General features: G+C 38.3%; 1 protein-coding gene across 1 annotated transcript in view; it reads right to left on the reverse strand.

The window, feature by feature from the left end:
• CFAP47 (cilia and flagella associated protein 47) overlaps positions 1 to 14,429 on the reverse strand; it is a 525,897-nt gene that overhangs the window by 163,993 nt on the left and 347,475 nt on the right. The gene's annotated exons all lie outside the window — the stretch shown is intronic.

The following is a 14,429-nucleotide window of genomic DNA, read 5'->3' on the forward strand; positions in this document are numbered from 1 at the left end:
TGGCTGGGCTTTTACCACCTTGCGAATTTCTTGGAGGTACATTAATTCTGTCAAGAAGTGTTTTCCTAAATATCTGCTCTGTGTACATTATACTACATGTGATTGAATGAATTTTAATTGTCTTGTTTCTCTAATACACTACCCTAAAATATTAGGAGCGAGACTAAAGATGGAAGCCAAAGGATATCTCTGTTAACCCTCTTCCTTCTTCTCTTTCTCCTACCTCATTTTAACCACATTTCTAACTCATTTTCTTTTGTTTTATTTTCCCTTTTTAGGGGACCAAAAGGCAAAGTGGAAAAACAAAATCTGGTGGCTAATTAAAGAAACCCAGTGTTCTGGCCACATCTACTTTTATTTTGTGTATAATATGGCTCTTGTCTTCTATTCCTTTTAAGCCCTTAATTTTTATGATAAAATATATAGTAGTCTAGCCCCCAACTGTAGTCCTTTAGGCTCCATTTGTTTGTGGTATTATACTGTTTGTTCTTTCTAAAACACATTCTTGAAATGTGTATAACAGAAGACACTATAGACAACAGGAAAGGATTAATAAAATCTACAGGATTCAGATTTCTGTTGTAGAGGATGGCTGATTATGTTTTAGCTTATGAAGAACCTATGCTTTCATTACTGGGGCAATATGTTAAAGCAGTAATAATCTAGGTTGCCATTAAAACCGCATGTTTCTTCCTGATTCATGTAAGAAAAAAGTGATACATTGCATTTCATCAAAATCAAAAATCTTTATAATCTTTCACAATGTATACATATATCAAATCGTCACACTGTGCATCTTAAATATACACAGTTTTTATTTGTCAATAACGCTGGAAAAAAACTTCTGCTACTCAATAGACACTATTAAGAAAATTAAAATGAAAACCACAGACTGGGAGAAAAAAAATTTTAAAGCATGTATCTGATAAAAAACATAAGCAGAATAAATTTTAAAAACACATTAAAAATTCAGTAATAAGAAAACAAACAACCGAATGTAGGGGGAGGGACGGGCAAAAGATTTGAAAAAGCATTTCAGAAGAAGACACATGGATGACAAAGAAGCACAGAAAAGATGCTCAGCATTATTATTCATTACAGAAATGTAGATTAAAACCACCCTGTAACTGTACTACACACAGGTTAAAATGGATAAATTGAAATGGCGAACTCAGTTACTAAGTACAGTCAAGGATAGAGAGAAACTGGAACTTTTATGCAGTGCAGGTGGGAATGGAAAAAAGAACACTCTCTTTGAGAAACTGTTGGCATGTATTTCTTTAAAACATTATAAATTCCTACCGTATTATCCAGTCATCCCACATATAAGTGATTTACCCAAGATAAATGAAAGTATATGCCCATGCAAACATTTATATATGAATGTTCATATCCACCTTATTTGTAATTACCAAAAAATGGAAAATCCCAAATACCCATCAACAGGTAAATAGATGAACAAATTGTGGTATATCCATTCCATGGACTACTACTACAATACAAGGAATAAACTATGGATATATGCAGTAAATCGGTAGATCTTAAAATAGTTTTTTTGCATAAAAGAAAACAACCCCTCAAAAGGGTATATACAGTGCTATCAAATGCACATAAAGTGACAAAAAATACCCAGATAAATGATTGTCTGAGGCAAGGGTGGTTTGTGGCATGAGGGGAGGGGAGGACAAAGGATTAAAAATAGACACAAGGAAACTTTTTGGGGTGACATATATTCGTTATCTGATTTGTGACAATGGATTCATGGTTGTATGCATGTGCTAAAACTTCTCAAATTGTATACTTTAAATATGCACAGCTTATTGTATGACAATTATACCATAAGAAAACTGTTTAAAAAGCACACTTGGTATTTCAGATATTATACTCACCACTGCTAAGCAGGATAACAACAGGATCTGAGAACTGTCACCCCAAATTGAGTATAATGTAAAGCAGGATGTGTAAGTGAAGTTCACATCCAATTATGGAGATCTTTCCAGCAGTAGGCAATATCATATATGAGATAATTAATGCAGGATAATTAATAAAGCATATTAAAGTCTCCATTATAAATCTATCTCTCATTTACCTATCACTTCTATTCATTTACATCTCTCAGATCCTCAAATTCATGTATGTTTCACTGATACCAAATGCAACTGTTTGCTCATTTGTTCGGATTCACCACACTGTGAAAGTGGTTTCTTAAGACTCCATGTAAAGCCTTCATTTATTTTGGTCTTTTTTTAAAGATTTTATTTATTTGACAGAAAGAGAAAGTGAGAGAGAGAGCACAAGCAGGGGAAGCAGGAGAGGGAGAAGCAGGATCCCCGCGGAGCAGGGAGCCTGATGCGGGGCTTGATCCCAGGAACCTGGGATCACGACCTGAGCCAAAGGTAGTCGCCTAATGACTGAGCTACCCATGTGCCCTCATTTTGTTAATTTTACTTTAAACTTATTTCTATGAGTGATTTCTGCATGAAAAAGGAATTTTAGTATTCAAAAAGCATCCTTAGGCTCCATCTGAGCAATAAAATGGGAAAGATTGTTTTTTATAGAAATGCTGAATGATAAGAGGCAAACGTTCACAAGTATTTGTAAAATTTCTTGAAGTTCCATGTTAAGAAAAAAATGCCAAAAAAAAAAGAAGTTTTGGTTTCAGTGTTTCTCTTTTTTTTTTTTTTTTAAGGGGGGTCAGGGCCGAGGAAGAGAGAGACAGAAAGAATCTTAAGCAGGCTCCATGCCCAGCACAGAGCCTGATGCACAGCTTGATCTCAAGACCCTGAGATCATGACCTGAACTGAAATCAAGAGTTGGATGCTTTATCGACTGAGCCACCCAGACGCCTTTAGTTTCATCATTTCTGAATGATCTTCTAACCCTACTAATCTCAACTGGTTATGCTTAATTCCTCACATATTAGGAAAGCATCTTTGAAGGGTGATTAGAATTAAAAAATTATCATAAAAATGTATGAATTATTTATAATAAATCCATGTACCTGAGATTCTTAAGCAAAAGTCATTTTTTAAAAAGATTTTATTCATTTATTTGAGAGAGAGAGAGTGAGAGAGAGAGAGCACAAGACGGAGGAGGGTCAGAGGGAGAAGCAGACTCCTGCTGAGCAGGGAGCCCGATGTGGGGCTCGATCCCGGGACCTGAGCCAAAGGCAGCAGTTTAACCGACTGAGTGACCCAAGTGCCCCGCTTAAGCTAAAGTCTTACATGAGCAAAGCCAATGAACTGCCAAACCATATTTTCCTTCTGCTGTAAATAACTCCTCACAAAATACACAAATTCTTTGGTAAAGTAGGACACACACACATACAAACTCACTCTCTCTCTCTCACACACACACACAGAATAAGAGAAAAATTTCCTTTCAGTAACAATGCTATACACACACACACACACACACACACACACACACACACATATCTTAGCAGTTCAAAATGCAAATATAAAGAGCAACCTGAATTTATATTCAATAGAGCATCTACAGCCTGCCTTGCACTCCCAGGAAGAACTATGTCTCTGACACATAGTCAAGAATTAAAAATGAGTGTTGTGCCAATTAAATGTGGGTCTCATGGCAAACACTGGAGATGTAAGAGTGTCTTCCTTCACCTTAATGGAGTAGATGCAGTTACCAAATTTACATTTTTCTCCAAGTTTATAAATCGTTGTTCTCATATTTTAACTGCACTCCTATTATTTCACTACCAAGTAATTTCTGAAATATTTTAGAAACAATCTTATTTTTGAAATGTATTGATTCTTCTATGCAATACTGACCAGATACCTGCTGCTGTATGCCAGATGTTGGCCTGGAGGCCAATGCTGGCCTGGCAGTCAGAGGACACATTATCTAATGTCAAGGCAGAAAATACAGTATATGCCATCACTCATTGATCTAGTAATATGAATGAATTTTTCTGTAACCGATTATCTGAGTGGCACTTTAGACTAGAATACTTTTTTTTTTTTAAAGATTTTTGTTTTAATTTGACAGAGAGAGGGAAAACAAGCAGGGGGAGTGGGAGAGGGAGAAGCAGGCTTCCCGCCGAGCAGGGAGCCTGATACGGGGCTTGATGCCAGGACCCTGGGACCATGACCTGAGCTGAAGGCAGATGCTTAACGACTGAGCCACCCAGGCACCCCAAGAATACTTATTTTTTAAAAGATTTTATTTATTTATTTGCCAGAGAGAGAGAGAACACAAGCTGGGGAGAGGCAGAGGGAGAAGGAGAAGCAGACTCCTCAGTGAGCAGGGAGCCCCATGGGGGGCTCGATCCCAGGACCCTTGGACCATGACCTGAGCCGAAGGCAGACGCTTAACCAACTGAGCCACCCAGGCGCCCCTAGAATACTTATTTTGATTTTGGGGACAGGGGCAGGAAGAAGAAGTTTAGTGCTCACAAGCCCTGAAGGGTAAAGCCACGCAGATGGCAAAGCTGTCATGAAACATCAGAGCGCAGGTGGCATGGGAAAGCAGAGCTGGTAAAAGCAAAGAGGAGAGCCCAAAGGAGCATGAGAGGATGGAAGCAAACCCAATTCATTCCCTCCACAATGGCCCAAGGCCCACCTTTTGCAAAACATCTCTTTCATCTAAAAAAGCAAGAAAAATACTTTATAGCAACCAATATTTGTTTTGAAGACCAGTGGAATCCGATTGGTTTTCACGTCTCTACAACTATGCCCCAGTCCACACTGGTGATGGGAACAAGCCAGTAAGATCCAAATTCGGCTTCAGCTGAGTTTCTGTCATTTTCATTGAGACAAACTAGGACAGAGGGGGAATTAAAGAAGCTGCAAAGCCATCTGTAAATCCATATCGTATTAGGAATTTTTTAAAAATGGGAGTTAGTATATTAAGTGTGCTATACATTATTTGAGCACCTACTAGATGAGCACTTTCCATAGATTCCCATTTAATGACCATGAGCTCCCTGAAAGATTAAACACTATCAATATTTTACATGTAAGAAACCTGACATTCAGTGAAGTCAAGGTCACGCAACCAGAGAATGATATAATTGGAGGCGGAAGTCATATTTGACTTCTAAATGTATTCCTTTGCAACACAATAACAGTAAGATAGGAAACAGCAAAGTTAAAGATATGTAATTTTACCATTGCAATGTGGTGGCTAGCATGAATATAATGCCCAAGTTTTAAATGAAAAATGCAAATTTAAATAGCACTATGTTTGCTCAGCATCACACTCTGAAAATACATGTGACAGGCAGTGCTTCTCATCACATACAATATTAGAAATCAAATTTTGAACTTCATTTGTATTTTAAAGATAGCAACTGATAGTATACATCTTTCTGGATAATGTATAATTTCAGAGAGTAGCAGAATGTTAAATATAAAAAACAATTTCTATCTTATTTAAATATAGGCCTAACATAAGAACCTTATTGTGCACGCAGTAAACATTTTGTTTTGACATTGAACAGAAGTTTATGGGAAAAAAAAATTTAAAGTCTTAGCAAAGCTGACTAAAAGTTGTTTGCAATTGTTTGGACGAGGCTTTCTTGTGCCAGTGTCATAACAGATTTCATACTAGTGAAAGAACTTCCGAACTGCAAATTTGCAGAAATGAATCTTAGCTGTAATTTGCAATTGTGTTGAACTGAATGAATACAATCACTTTTCAGCAAGTAAAAGACCACTTTCAGCTGCTATTGAAAAAATACAAGGTAATTGTTGGCTACATCACAATTGATCATTGCTACCTATTTTCGGGAGCTACTATATTATCAAGGGTCATGGATAATAAGAGAGGATTTCAGACTACTCTATCATGAATGTTCAGGGTAGAGACTAAATTTACTAAAATGACAAGAAACCACCTTAAACATGGATTCTCAATATTTGGTTTTGTAATGTGGAATAAATAGCTAAAGCACCTTGGTGAGGGCACTGAACCATGTCCATGTAATATTCTGTACCATCTAAAGCCTTGATAGTGTAAGTAAATGCTATATGAAAATATTCTTTAAATTTTTTAATTTTTAATTTTTTACCTGAGATGCAATGGACATATAACATTGTGTTAGTTTTAGATGTAAAAATATTCTCATTGTTTAATGTTTAGTGATCATTTTAGGCCAACATGCTATGATCGACATATTAAATTATTTCAGTCCAATTTTTGCTCATACATTTAAATGACTAATATTTTTTTTTAAAAATTTTATGTATTTATTTGACAGAGAGAGAGAGAGAAACAGCGAGAGAGGGAACACAAGCGGGGGGAGTGGGAGAGGGAAAAGCAGGCTCCCTGCTGAGCAAGGAGCCTGATGTGGGACTTGATCCTAGGGCCATGGGATCATGACCTAAGCCGAAGGCAGATGCTTAATGACTGAGCCACCCAGGCGCCCCTTAAATGACTAATAATTCAATAAATGATCCTTGTCACTGCCTTTCTCTTTTGTACTTCTGTCAACTCTTTGGACAAAGGTAAGATATTCAACTATTCGAGTTCACCCCACCCCTTTCTTTGGTCACAAATAAATGTCATTAATAATTGTAAGAATTTCTAAAGACCTTTTCCTTGGAGATGTAACTATGTTTGTTGCTCAAAAGTAAGAGTTCATAAGAGATAATTATCAAATCTTATACTTAGGTTAATAAAATCAACTGTACTAATTAACAATTAGATAAAAGTTGTTTAAAAATATTTAGGGGGGGCGCCTAGGTAGCTCAGTCAGTTAAGCATCCAACTCTTGATTTCGGCTCAGGTCATGATCTCTGGGTTGTGAGATCAAGCCCTGCATCCAGCTCCCTGTCCATGCTCAGCTGGGAGTCTGCTTGGATTCTCTCTATCCCTCTCCCTCCGCCCATCTCTCCACTCATGCTCTCTCTCTCCCTCTCTCTCAAATAAATAAATAAATAAATAAATAAATAAATAAATAAATAAATAAAATCTTCAAAAATATATTTAGGGATTGTCTTTTCTACAATGTGTTGGTAGAGATGTTCAGAAAATCCTCTCTCAACTGAAAATTTTAAGTTAAACACACATACAAGCTAAGAAAGCAGAGATCCACTGTATTGAGTCATCACTGGAGATGACATTTGTTCTGGGATATGGGCTACTCTGTGATGGCCTGGAGTCTTGGATCTTGGGGTCATAAATGGCAATCAGGGAACAAAACTGTCAGCTAAACAGCCCATACTTACATGGCTTGGAGTCCAGATTTCACATTGTATTTTTGGACTACCAGGTCCCAAATTAATTATTTAGCTTCTCAGCTCTTCACCTCATCACAGAAAGGGAGCCAGGAGGTATCCCTACAAGATTAAATAGTCTCCTGTTTGTCATTAAATTTGCTTTTTAAAATATTGTAATCCCGATATTCACAGGCTGGAGAGCACTGAGCTGGTCAATGTGATATCCTCAAAAGGAACTCAGAACAGTTATGCTAGAGACACATGTGCTCTATGTAGATTATTAAAGAACAACTGGAGTGAATTATTAAAAAAAATGATATGTGCATTACATAAAGTTGTACAAACTTAATCTTACATGTACAAGTTCATTTTCTTACACTATATTAGGAATCAGTTGCTCTATATTGTAAACATATATGATTATAGTCACTTCTAAATTATATTCATGAAACACATAATTGCAATCAAAATAAATTTAAGGATTATTGTTACTAAAGTATATGCTAACCATTAAAACCTCATCATTTTCACTGAAACATTAGTCTTGTATAAGAACTCAAGCTTCTACCTAAGACAACTAGAAATTTAGTTGTGTGTTTCACTACTACAAATAAGCAACAGATTGTTACTACATCTCTATATTTTGCTACATGCTAATCCTGTAATAATGGACAGTAATATTAGCTTTATGCGAGGTCAGTATCTGGTTATTAGGGAGAGAATTAAGCCATCCTGTTTCAGTGCATTCAGTCATTAACATAGGGTTTCTGTCATACACCTTCATATGCAGTATTTTTGTTTGCTTGGTTTTGTCTGTCTCTGTCTGTCTAAGGTCACATGTTTTCATATTTAGGTTGACTGATTCAATATTTTTCCATGTTTCTGAGATTAGTTGACAGAAAAAGACAATTTTCAAATCAAGATAAAATGGGCTTTCCCTCTTTTTTTAAGATTTCTTGTTTATTTATTTATTTGAGAGAGAGACCACATGAGCAGGGGAGGAGCTGAGGGAGAGGGACAGACTCCCTGCTGAGTGAGGAGCCCGACTTGGGGCTCAATCCCACAACCCTGAGATCATGGCCTAAGCCAAAATCAAGAGTCAGTTGCTTAGGATGCCTGGGTGGCTCAGTCATTAAGCGTCTGACTTCAGCTCAGGTCATGATCCCAGCGTCCTGGGATCAAGTCCCACATCGGGCTCTTTGCTCAGTGAGGAGCCTGCTTCTCCCTCTCCCTCTGCTGCTCCCCCTGCTTGTGCTCTCTCTCTCTCTGACAAATAAATAAAAATCTTAAAAAAAAAAAAGAGTCGATTGCTTAGCCGACTGAGCCACCTAGGGACCCCCAAGCCCCCAAACTTCCCCTATTTAATAAATCTTTCCTCCTGATTGCTTTTTTAATTTTTAAATTTAATTTTTAATGATTTTTTTTAGTTTTTGTCAGTTTCTTATATTAAGATTTTATTTGAATTCCAGTACAGTTAACATTCAGTGTTCTATTAATTTCAGGTATACAATATAGTCATTCAATAATCCTATACATTACTCAGTGCTCATCATGATAAGTGTACTCTTTAATCTCCATCACTATTTCACCCATCCCCCAAGGCCCACCTCCTTTCTTGTAACCATCAGGTTGTTCTCTATAGTTAAGAGTCTGTTTCTTGGTTTGCCTCTTTCTTTTTTTTCCCCTTTGCTCGTTTGCTTTGTTTTCTAAATTCCATATATGAGGGAAATCATATGGTATTTGTCTTTCTCTGACTTATTTCACTTAGCATGATGCTATCTAGCCCCATCCATGTTATTGCAAATGTAAGATTTCATTCTTTTTTATACTTGAATAATATTGTTATATTATATATTATATATAACATATATCATATATATAATATAACCTATATATCATATAATATAACCTATATATTATATATGCCACTATTTTATATATATAATATATATATGCCAATATATATATTATATATATGTATAATATATATATGCCACTTCTTTATCCATTCATCTATCAATGGACACTGGGCTGCTTTCATAATTTGCCTATTGTAAATAATGCTGCTATAAACATAGTAGTGCATGTGTTCCTTTGAATTAATGTTTTTCTATTCTTTGGGTAAACACCCAGTAGTGCCATTACTGGATCATAGGGTAGTTCTGTTTTTAACTTTTTGAGGAAGCTCCATACTGTTTTCCACAGTGGCTACACCAGGTTGTAGTCCCACATCCTCACCAACACTTGCTGTTTCTTGCGTTTTTGATTTTAGGCATTCTGACAGGTATGAGGTAATATGGATTGTAGTTTTGATTTGCATTTCCCTGATGATGAGTGAGGGTGAGTATCTTTTCCTGTGTCTGTTGATCATCTGGATGTCTTCTTTGGAGAAATATCTGTTCATGTCTTCTGCCCATTTTTCAAGTGGATTATTTATTTTTTTTGGATATTGACTATTGTTAGTTCTTCATATATTCTGGATACTCTCCCTTTATTATCTATGTCCTTTGCAAATATCTTATCCCATTTCATAGGGTGTCTTTTAGTTTTGTTGATTGTTTTCTTTGCTGTACAGAAACTCTTTACTTTGATGTAGTCCCAATGGTTTACTTTTGCTTTTATTTTCCTTGCCACAGGAGACATATCTAGAAAAATGTTGCTATGGCTGATATTAGAGAAATTACTGCCTGTGCTTTCTTCTAGAATTTTTATGGCTTCAGGTCTCACTTTTAGGTATTTAATCCATTTTGAATTTATTTTCATGTATGGAAGGAAGTGTATGTATGTGAGTAAGGAAATGGTTCAGTTTCATTCATTTATATGTAGCTGTCCAGTTTTCCCAGCACCATTGGTTGAGGAGACTGTCTTTTTCCCATTCCATATTCTTGCCTCCTTTCTGAAGATTAATAGACCATATTTAATTGTGGCTTTATTTCCAGGTTTTCTATTCTGTTCTATTGATCTATGTGTCTACCTTTGTTCCAGTATCATACTGTTTTAATTACTACAGTTCATGGGGTGCCTGGGTGGCTCAGTTGGTTAAGCATCTGACTCTTGATGTAAGCTCAGGTCTTGATCTCAGGGTTGTGAGTTCAAGTCCTGCACTGGGCTCCATATTGGGTGTGGGACCTACTTAAAAAAAAATTATTACAGCTTTTTAGTATAACTTGAAGTCTGTTATTGTGAGACCTCCAATTTTGTCTTTCCTTTTCAAGATTGCTTTAGGTATCTGGGATCTTTTTTGGTTCCATACAAATTTTAGGATTTTTTGTTTTAGTTCTGTGAAAAATGCTGTTGGTATTTTGATACGAATTGCATTAAATATGTAGACTGCCTTGGGTAGTATAGACATTTTAACAATATTTGTTCTTCCAATCCATGAGCATGGAATGTCTTTTCACTTCTTAGTGTCATCTTCAATTTCTTTCATCAGTGTTTTATAGTTTTCAGAGTACACTTCTTGCACCTCTTTGGTTAAGTTTATTCCTGGGTACTTTACTACTTTCAGTGCAATTGTTAATGGGATTGCTTTCTTAATTTCTCTTTCTAGTGCTTCATTATTAGTACATAGAAAAGCAACAGATTTCTGTATGTTGATTTTGTATCCTGCCATTTTAATGAATTCATTGATCAGTTCTAGTAGTTTTTTGGTGGAGTGTTTCAGGTTCTCTACATTGAGTACCACATCATCTGTGAGTAGTGAAAGTTTTACTTCTTCCTTACTGATTGGATGCCTTTTATTTCTTTTGTTGTCTGATTGCTGTGGCTAGGACTTCCAGTACCATGCTGAATAAAAGTGGTGAGTAGACATCCTTGTCTTGTTCCTGACCTTAGTGAAAAATCTCCCTGTTTTTCCCAATTAAGTATGATGTTAGCTGTGGGTTTTTCATATATGGCCTTTATTTATTTTATTTAATTGAGAGAGAGGGAGCACGAGAGAGAGCAGGAGCAGGGGGAGAGGCAGAGGGAGTGGGAGAAGCAGACTCCTGCTGAGCAGGGAGCCCTATGCGGGGCTCAATCCCAGGACCCTAGGAACTTGACCTGAGCCGAAGGCAGACGCTCAACCGATGGAGCCACCCAGGCGCCCCCATATACAGCCTTTATTATGTAAGATACAGATGTAGTGAAAAGAAGGGGCACCTGTACCCCCAATGTTCATAGTAGCAATGTCCACAATAGCCAAACTGTGGAAGGAGCCGAGATGTCCTTCAACAGATGAATGGATAAAGAAGATGTGGTTCATATATACAATGGAATATTACTCAGCCATCAGAAAGGATGAATACCTACCATTTACACTGGAGGGTATTATGCTAAGTAAAAAAAATTTAAGAAGTACAGTTGACATAGCTCTCAGTTAATTATATCCCCTTTCTTAGTGTTGCTTCCTATCAGAAGTACATTTGACTCTCCTTTCTCCCTTATCTCTCCATATCTGATTTTCATCAGATGTAACTGTGGTGGACACTATACAGCATCAATCACATTCCTTATCAGGAATGAAGGAATTATTTCTGTAGCTACAGGGAATGATACTGGAAGATGAAAATTAGGTCAGCCCTCTTTGGGCATTGCCTTGGCTTGAAAAAACTGCCTCATCCAAGTCCACTTTCAATGACTGATCAACATAGCAGCATAAAGTCCGAGTCCCCTTCTCCTACCTTGGGACAATTCCAAAGGGCCATCCTAGCTTAAGAGGCCCCAATGAGTTGACTAAAAGCCTTCACTGGACCTGTCTAGAAACCCAAATTCTTTCTCCACCTGGTCAATATACCTTCTTACCTTTCCTTTCACAAATGTTGATCATAGTATATCTCCTAATAAATGTCCTGCCAATCTCCCACCTCAGAATTTGAATCCCTGAATACCCAAGCTGTCAGAGCATCATTTCCCATTTTTATATCTTTAAAAACTATTCCTCTGTTCTTTAATCCACTATCACTTGTCTAGTTCAGTCTGCCCATAACTTTTTTTTTAAGATTTATTAGAGAGAGAGCACGTGAGGGGGTGGGCATGAAGAGCAGAGGGAGAGGAGAGAATCTCAAGCAGAATCCTTGCTGAGCACAGAGCCCAACACAGGGCTCAATCTCACGACCCTGAGATCATGATCTGAGCTGAAATCAAGAGTTGGACCCTCAACTGCCTGAGCCACCCAGGTGCCCCTACCCTTAACTTTCATTTAAAATGGTCAATTTTCGAGGGGTGGAGCAAGATGGCGGAGGAGTAGGAGACCTGGATTTCATCTGGTTTCAGGAATTCAGCTGAATAGGGATCAAACCATTCTGAACACCTACGAACTCAACAGGAGATCGAAGAAGAGAGTAGCAACAACTCTCTGAACAGAGAAGCGACCACTTACTGGAAGGTAGGACGTGCGGAGAAGTGAATCCGAGGCGATATTCGGGAGGATAGACGGCGGGGGAGGGGGCCTGCGTCGGCCGCTTCTGGCAAGTGATAGAGCCGCGGAGCACAAAATCGGAACTGTTAGAAGTCGGCTCCGCAGAGGGACGTCGCTCCAGTGGCTAAGCTGGAGGAGGAACCCTCGCGGGACAGTGTGGTCTCAGGACCCTCGGGGTCACAGAAAGGCCGGGGGTGCCTGAGTGCGGCAGAGCTCCCAGGTATCGGAGCGGGGAAGCCGGCTGCAGAGACGGAGCCGAGGCGCGGGCTCTCAGCTCGGGGTTGCCGTAAACTGTGATCCGCGGCCCAGTCGAGCCACTGCTCCTCCAGCAGGGACCCAACAAGCGGCAGATCCGGGGAGACTCCCCTTCCTCCCCGGGGAGGAGCGGCGCGGGAGTGCACCGTAGGGATCTGCTGGGTTTGGAGACTCCACACGGGGTCAGGTGCCACAGATAGCAACGCTCGGTCACAGGCCGGGTGAGCGCGGAGTGCGGCCGGAGACCGGGGACACGGGAGTGACTAACTGCTTTTCTCTGGGGGCGCACTGAGGAGGGGGCCCCGAGTTCTCAGCTCCTCCTGGCGGAGATTGGGAGGCCGCCATGTTCACCCTGGTCCTCCAAAGCTGTACCGAGAGCTCGCAGGGAACAAAAGCTCCTGAGAGCAAACCCGAGCAGCTTGCTTAGCCCGGACTCACAAGGGCGGGGCAATTCCGCCTCCAGCAAAGACATTTGGGAACCACGGCAACAGGCCCCTCCCCCAGAAGATCAGCACGAACAGCCAGCAAGCCAAGACCAAGTTTACCGATCAAGGAGAACGGGAGAACTCCAGCGCTAGGGGAATACTGCACATAGAATTCATGGCTTTTTTTTTCTACCATGATTAATTAGTTTTTCAAAGTTAATTTTTTTAACTGTTTTTTTTTTTTTAGATTTTTCTTCTTCCCTTTTTCAACCAACATCTTATCAATCCCTTTTTTAAAAAAACATTTTTATTTTTCATTTTTAGAGTCATATTTTATCCCTTCATGGTAGTTACCCTTATTTTTGGCATATATATATAAGTTGTTCTCTCTTTAAAATTTTGAGATACAGTTTCTTCTAACAAATCAAAATATACCCTAAATCACTAATGTATGGCTTTGTTCTAGTCTCCTGCCTGATCACATTCTCTCCCTTTTTTTTCCTTTTCTTTTATTTTTAAATCTTCTTTTTTCAAACAACTTATCAATTCCTTTTATAAAATCTTTTATAATTTTCATCTTTACAGTCATCTTCCATCCCTTCATTGTATCAACCCCTATTTTGTACATATATAAGTCTTTCTTCCTTTAAAATTTAGGAGGCACTTTTTTCTAACAGACCAAAATACACCCAAAATCTAGTGTGTGGCACTGATGTATGCACTAGCCTGATCATATTGTTTTTTTTTTTTTGTATTGTTCTGTTTTTGTTTTTATCTTTTTCTTTTTGTTTTTTTTCCTCTTTCTTTTTTCTTTCTTTCCCTTTCTTTTACCCTGGTTTCAGGTCTTTTCTGCTTTGTTTAGAGTATATTTGCTGTGGACGTTGTTAACCTATTAGCATTTTGTTCTCTCATTCATCTCTTCTCCTCTGGACAAAATGACAAGACAAAAAAGATCACCTCAGCAAAAAGAACAAGAGGTAGTACCGTCTGCCAGGGACCTACTCAATACGGACATTAGTACGATGTTGGACCTAGAGTTCAGAATCATGATTTTAAAGATACTAGCTGGGCTTCAAAAAAGCGTGGAAGTTATTAGAGAAACCCTTTCTGGAGAAATAAAAGAACTAAATTTTAACCAAGTCGAAATCAAAAAGGCCATTAATGAGG

The sequence above is a fragment of the Zalophus californianus genome, chromosome X (genome assembly GCF_009762305.2).
Source record: "Zalophus californianus isolate mZalCal1 chromosome X, mZalCal1.pri.v2, whole genome shotgun sequence".
Taxonomy (NCBI): Eukaryota; Metazoa; Chordata; class Mammalia; order Carnivora; family Otariidae; genus Zalophus; species Zalophus californianus.